This window comes from Lactuca sativa, chromosome 1, assembly GCF_002870075.4.
Source record: "Lactuca sativa cultivar Salinas chromosome 1, Lsat_Salinas_v11, whole genome shotgun sequence".
Lineage (NCBI taxonomy): Eukaryota > Viridiplantae > Streptophyta > Magnoliopsida > Asterales > Asteraceae > Lactuca > Lactuca sativa.
The window spans coordinates 77,624,283-77,632,134 of NC_056623.2; positions in this window are offsets into that span (position 1 = coordinate 77,624,283).

Here is a 7,852-nt window from a genome sequence, read left to right on the forward strand (position 1 = left end):
TGGCGTTCAGGCATGCCTGTTTCGTTGCTTCCCTTTCCTATTGTCTCAAATATCGTTCTACCTTTTCTTTCAGTTCGGCCCGTGTATGCAGTTTCTTACCCATAAGCTTTTGGGATAGAGGGCCCGATAAGAGTCCCCATGTGAAGGCTCCTGCTATTAAGCCTTCTTTGTGCCCTCGGATATCCAACATGGCATTTGTGAACCTCGTGAAATATTCTCTTACCGTTTCCCTTTCTTTTTGTTTGCAGCCGATAATGGAGTGTGAGTCGCCTCTATACCTATGTAGTTGCATGAAGTTTGTGAGGAATAGGTATTTAAGTTGCCCAAAGTTGTATATGCTTTATGGTCGGAGCGTTTTGAACCACGTTCCGACGTTGCCGTCCAGAGTTGTCGGAAAGTATATGCACCAAAATCGTTCGTCCAACTTAAGTGACGTCATCGTCAATTGTAGGTTTTAAGACTGGGGGGTTTAGATGTGTTTGGAATCTTGTAGTCTAGCAGTTCTTTGGCGAACAGAGATGTCACGATGCGCGATAAACAATCTTGGTTTGGAATAGGTAGCATGCCTTGTAAATTGTATTGTTGGGCTACGGTATGCAGTTGCACAATTGAGTTATTATTGATGGGTTTGAGCCATAAGAACATTCCTATGTGCACATACAAATCCTAATGCTTGGATCTAGGTTTCTCTAATTGAACATGCAATGTATCCAAGACTTTGATGGTAGATCTAGTATAATAACACAAGGAAAAACATATATGAAAGATTACCTTAAGTTTCTTACTTGAATCTTCTTGTCCTTGGAGCTTAGAGTCACAAATGCCACTCCTCTAATGGCTTACAAACACCAACTTAGCAAGAGGATGATTAGAGAGAGAGAGAGAGGAGAGGGCAGGAAGTCGGCCAGGGTTTCTTCAAAGGCAAGAGTACCGATTTCCTTGACCCCAAGGGTCTATTTATACTAGTGAGACTCCTAGGGTTTCACCCTTAAACCCTAATTGGATAACTTAGGCCCTAAGCAATCCCATATCCTTATGATAAGCCTTGGACGATTTCTAGGTCCTTCTAAACCCCAAAAACCGTCCATCCCTTATCTATGAAGGATTATAGCCTAAAGTACAACTATCACACAATTGACAATTTATGCCCTTTTATTCAATTAATCTCTTTAAGCCACCAAATTGATTCCTAATTAATTTATGACTTATATTAATCAAATAACAATATTATTATTCCTTATATTATTCTCATAATATATTAATAATATTTCTTCTCTCATTATAAATCATCTTGTCAAGTTGCTATGGTGAAGGCAACCCAAAAGGAACATGCACAACCGGGTCAAAATACTTGCCTAATATAGTTGCAACCTTAGACACTATTCCAACAGTCTCCCACTTGGATAAGTCTAGTGGCTATATACACAAGCATAATCCGATTAGCAATCGTAGCTCTTAAAGACGCTGTCAAACTCTTATCTTATCAATCTTGTCCTTTAGATAAGGGATCGTCCAATCCTCTTTTTAGATATCATGTGGACAATTCTATGGAACCAAGTTGTCCAGCAGTTGGTTTCTCGATCTCAGATTTATTTGACATAGAACTTAATCGAACACATCAATTCAGTTCTGATCGGGCCCGGCACATAAGTTAAATCAAATCATCAAGCGGCCGAGATATCGCTTTTACCCTCTTAGGATAAAAGTAACAGATAAACTTCGACTTATATGCATTTACTTATTCATTAATCAATTATACACAACAATGTGTTTTATAACATCAATTTACTGATGCGGTTTCGCATTATCAATGTACAACCAATTAACAAATAACAAACCATATATCTAGGTTTTAAGACCATATGATATTATCGTCTTGCGATCAACCTTTTCGTCAGATTCCATAAGGTGATTCCAGCAAGCGCGGGTTTGTTCCAATGCTCAAAACTAGTTCATAAGCACTCATGAACGTTGCAGCAAACTTTTGCTATGTCTAATACCATTTAGACAATCTACACACCAATTCATGACAATCTTCATTCATACCTACTTCCAAAATATGAACGATTGTGGACTGTTTGAATAGTTCGATTATTCTAAATAAACTCAATTATTTTGGAAGTCAAAACATGCAAAGTGAAACAATAGTTAAACAATTAACATAAGACAGTAGCTTTACTTATAAATAATACTTCTTTATTTAATCATCAAGTGTTAATTACATTTATCTATTACAGGATTATAAAACTATATAATCTAATATAATATCATCTCTCAGTCCAATACTCCTAGCATGCTGCAAATGCTTAACCCTACTCAGTCCCTTCGTAAGCGGATTTGTTGGGTTATCTTCTGATGATATCCTCTTAACCACGAGTTATCCTTCCTTTACACGATGTCTAATAAAGTGATACTTTCTGTCGATATGACGAGATCTACCATGATCCCTTGGTTCCTTGGTCAAGGCAACCGCTCCTTCATTATCACAGAAAATTTCCATAGGCTCCTTTATGGCAGGCACAACTCCAAGATCACCAATGAAGTTCTTCAACCATATTGCCTCCTTCGACGCTTCGCTCGCTGCAATGTACTCTGATTCGCACGTTGAATCAGCTACGGTTTCCTGCTTGGAACTTTTCCAAGTTACTGCTCCTCCATTAAGGGTAAAGACCCAGCCCGACTGCGAACGGTAGTTGTCCCTGTCAGTCTGAAAATTGGCGTCACTATACCCTCGCACCTTCAAGTCATCACTCCCCCCGAGGACTAAAAAACATTCCTTGGTCCTCCGAAGGTACTTAAGGATATTATTGACCGCAATCCAATGGGCTCTGCCAGGGTCCCCTTGATATCTACTAACCATGCTCAAAGCAAAGGCTACATCAGGGCGAGTACAAGTCATAGCATACATGATTGAGCCAACTACGGAAACGTATGGTACTCGGCTCATCTCTGCTATTTCAGCTTTGGTACTCGGACTTTGAGTCTTACTCAACTTGGCATTACTTTGTATTGGTAATTCTCCCTTCTTCGAATTTTCCATACTAAAACGTTTTAGTGCTTTATCTAAGTAAGTGGTCTGACTAAGTCCTATTAGTCTCTTACTTCTTTCTCTCACTATCCTTATTCCCAAAATATAGGAAGCCTCTCCGAGGTCCTTCATAGCGAAGCACTTCCCGAGCCAGGACTTAACCTCCTGCAGTGTCGGGACGTTGTTTCCTATGAGTAGTATGTCATCGACATACAGAACGAGGAAGCTTATTATACTCCCACTGGCTTTGACATATACACACGGTTCATCTTCGCTTCGTACAAATCCAAACTCTTTGACTTTCTCATCGAAGCAAAGATTCCATCTGCGAGACACTTGCTTAAGTCCATAAATGGACTTCTCAAGCTTACACACTCTATTTGGATGCTTCGGATCAACAAAACCCTCTGGCTGAGCCATGTAAACATCATCAACCAACTTTCCATTAAGGAAAGCGCTTTTGACATCCATTTGCCAAATCTCATAATCATGAAATGCGGCAATAGCTAACATCACTCTAATAGACTTTATCTTTGCAACTGGTGAGAATGTCTCATCATAGTCAACTCCGGGAGTTTGAGTAAAGCCCTTCGCAACCAATCGTGTCTTATATGTATGTACGTTTCCATCCACGTCGGTCTTCTTCTTGAAGATCCATTTCCACCCAACGGTCTTATGTCCGAGCACATTATCAACCAAATTCCAAACTTGGTTGTCATACATGGATTGGATCTCGCTGTCCATTGCCTCTTTCCATTTCGCAGACTTCGGGCCTGCCATGGCTTCCTTATAGCTATTAGGTTCATCTAGATTTATTAGTGTACCATCACTAATATACGTGTCCCATTCGGTAGTAATATGAAAACCATAAAACTGGGGTTGAACTCTAACTCTTTCGAAACGTCTAAGAGGTAAGGATTCGTCAACCGGCTCAACCGGAGTTTCCTCCTCGGGTTAAGCGCCAGCGGTAGAGGTTCCTTTATCAATCGATTCTTGAATCTCTTCAAGCTTGATTTTCCTCCCACTGTCTCCTTGGCTTATGAGTTCTCGCTCTCGTAAAACTCCTCTCCTCATAACGAAGACAACATTGTCCTTCGGTCAATAGAAGAGATATCCAAAGGATTTCTGCGGGTAGCCGATGAAAATACATTGCTCACTACGAGGTTCGAGCTTGTCGTGAGTATCTCGTCTTACGAAAGCCTTGCAACCCCAAACCTTGATATGTGTTAACGAGGGAGCTTTCCCTGTCCACATCTCGTGAGGTGTTTTGGCAACCTTCTTAGTAAGGACTCGGTTAAGGATATGGGCGGCAGTCTCTAAGGCATACTGTAACGCCTGTGTTTCCGGGCTTGCCACTTTTAGCAATGTAATAGTCTAGGTTAACCTTTGTAACCCGTTTTGAAATAATGAGATTTTATTATTTGAGTATTATGTGTTTTGTGCTTAATTGCTTAATTATGTGGTTTGATTAATTAAGAATAAAAACAAGCGTCAAAATTTAAGTGTAAAATAAACTTAATATATTTGGTTAGTGTTGTAGTAATTGAAATGAGGTTTCCGAATATATATAGAACGCCCAAATCTGACTTCGTATGAGGAAGTTATGATTTATCGAAGTTCCGGCTTAGCGGTATACAACATGTTTTACTCGATTTGAGATCGAGGGGTTTTTAGCCGAAGCAATCTAAATGAGAATCGAAGATCTCATTGTTGGTATCGAAACGATAAAAAGTTAGGCGAGAACGGACGTCAAACGAAGAAGTTATGAATTTATAACGAAAGTTTCTGTCCCGGCCTATTAAAAATAATTAATAAAAATAAAGTCAAAATTAGCCGACGGAGTCTAAACGAAAGTCGTAGAGCGTGGTCTCACTTTTCCGTGGATATAAAGAACGTCGAAAACGGAGTTCGTATGAAGAAGTTATGAATTTCCGAAGTTTATTAATCATTTTGTATTTATATTTAAATCAAAATTCGGAAGCATTATCCGAACGAGTCATTGATCTGATCCGAGGTACGCCCCGCGTACTCCGAGGGTGTTGACATCGCAGCAAGTGGCTTCGGATGACGCATGCGCTTACGAACTTGGAGCAGTACGCGCTGCGTACTGCTGTACGCCCCGCGTAATTGAGGCTTCCAGCCTCCTATAAATAGGATGCGAGGGTTCCGGGTTCTTTTGCCAATTTCCTCTCATTTTCGTGTCGAAGCTCTGCGCAAAAACCCCCGAAGCTATCCCGAAGTCCCGATATCATACTCTAGCCCCGAGGCAAGTCCCGAGATCCCAAAGATCCCGAGAAGTGCGGTTCCCGAGTCGAAGCTCTGCCCGCGAGAAGTTCGATTTTCGAGGAGATCTTCCAGATCTGTTGAGGAATACTACTTCTATAAGCCGTAGTGCTGTCGGATCATCTTCTGATCAAGTGAGTGTGTAGTTATTTTCTTTCTAATACAATAATACGAAGTATTTTATATAAAAATACGTGCTATGTGTATATATTTGGTTGTGTTATGTGTGAATGTGTATTCACTCTCTTTTATCTTATAGATCTGCTTATTTCTTTATGAGATATGTGTTATGTGTGTGTGTGCCTCATCTGTTTTATGATATATGTGTTGATTAAAGCATGCTATACAGGTTTTCTTTAAACTATGTATACAAATGTATATTTTTATCTACTAATATGTTAGGTAGAACATGGGTAGACAGTTGGTGTGTAATAAACAGATGAGAGGCCTCGTTGTTGTTTGATTGAGTCATCTAGCGGAGTTTAGATGACGACCACTGGCTATTCTAGACAGTCTTGTGGAACACATTAGCAGGTCCGCCACCTGTAGGTGTTAATGAACTTGGGTGTTCATTCGCTGTACTCCATCCCCCTCATGGTTGCCTTATTTGACTTATATTGATGAGGTACCCCCGAAGCATGTGTTGTCGCCCCGATGAAATATTCTTAGACTAGGTCCCTTATGTTAGTTGTTTTAGGGACATTAAAGTGAGAATAACGGGAATGAGTAATTGGGTTATTGTTGGTCGGTGAAAATTAAATATGATATTTATTGTGGGTTGAAAACCCTATATGCTCACCAGGCTCCCAAGCCTGACCCACTCAGTTTTAAATTGTATTACAGGTAGTGGCGGAAGGGCATGAGATGGATGAACCATCAAGTTGTTTTGTTTACAAGTCTGCATATGTTTATATTTGTTATATGACTTGTAATGTATTCGTTTATGCTTATTGGTCTGTATCGGAACATGACACCCCGAGTTTTGATTATAATGAAAATACATTTCTTTTATGAAATGCTTCGGTAAACAATGTTTTATCATGTTTTGTTTTTGGGAACAAATTCCGCAACTCTTTCAAATCAAAAGGATTTACTCTGAAAATATTTAAAAGCATAAATGAAAATCGGTCTTTTCTGGCCGAGATTTTGGGGATGTCATACATACCCCTAGAATGAGACAGGTAGTGAAGCACGACTCATCATAGAGCGGACCATGTCTAACAAGGTTCGATTACGCCTTTCTGCCACACCATTCAACTGCGGTGTCCTAGGTGGCGTCAATTGTGAAACTATTCCACACTCTTTTAGATAGTCGTGGAATTCAAGACTTAGGTACTCTCCTCCTCGATCGGATCGAAGCATCTTGATTTTCCTACCCAATTGATTCTCCACTTCATTCTTGAACTCTTTGAACTTTTCAAACGTTTTTGACTTTTGTTTGATTAAGTAGATATACTCATATCTACTATAGTCATCGGTAAAAGTCACATGGAAGCGGTTCTCATCCTCTGTGGTTGATCTAAAGGGTCCACATACATCGGTATGTATGAGGTCCAATAAACACTCACCCCTTTCACATGTACTAGTGAAGGGTGACTTGGTCATTTTTCCAAATAAACAAGACTAGCATGTGTCATCTTCCCTAAGGTCGAATGACTCCAACACTCCATCCTTTTGGAGTTGGGCCATGCGCTTCTTGTTGACATGTCCAAAACAACAATGCCACAAGGATGCTCTATCCATACTGTTGGAAGAATCCATGCATAAAACATCATTTCATAGGTTATCTACAATCATAACAGTTTCATAAATTCCATTACATGGCATTGCTTCAAAATATAAGACACCATTTAGATAAGCATAAATTGAACCATTCTCATTATTAAAAGAAAATCTAAATCCTTGTCTAAACAAACCATGAAATGAAATGATGTTTCTTGCCATTTCTGGCGAGTAGCAACAATTATTTAAATCTAAACATAATCCATTACTAAGCACTAGAGAATACACTCCAATCTTGGTCACAGGCGACGATCTTCTGTTCCCCATGATTAGATTTATTCTTCCATGCTCCACATCCCTATTTATTCTTAGTCCCTGCAATTCAGAACAAATGTGGTAACCACACCCGGTATCGAGGACCCAAGAAATAGCATGAGATGAATCATTAGATTTAATTGTGTATACACCTGCGAAATATGGCTTGATCTTTCCTTCCCTGATGGCTTGCAGGTATTATGGGCAGTTTCTCTTCCAATGCCCTATTTTGTGGAAATGGTGGCACTCTGCCTCCTTTGGGTTAGGGTTAGGCTTGGCAGAATCAACTTTGGTCCCACTAGAAGAGGAACCATCTCGGTACTTTCCCTTGCGGTGGCTCTTGGATGGAGCCTTCCTCTTCTTGCCTATTCCCTGCCCAATGGCCAAAACAGGAGCAACGGGTGGATTGGGAATGGGTGCAACAGACTTGTCCTTGAGGTTGCTCTCAGCAACCCTAAGGAGACCTTGGAGCTTACTTAGGGTGACATATTCCTTGTTCATGTG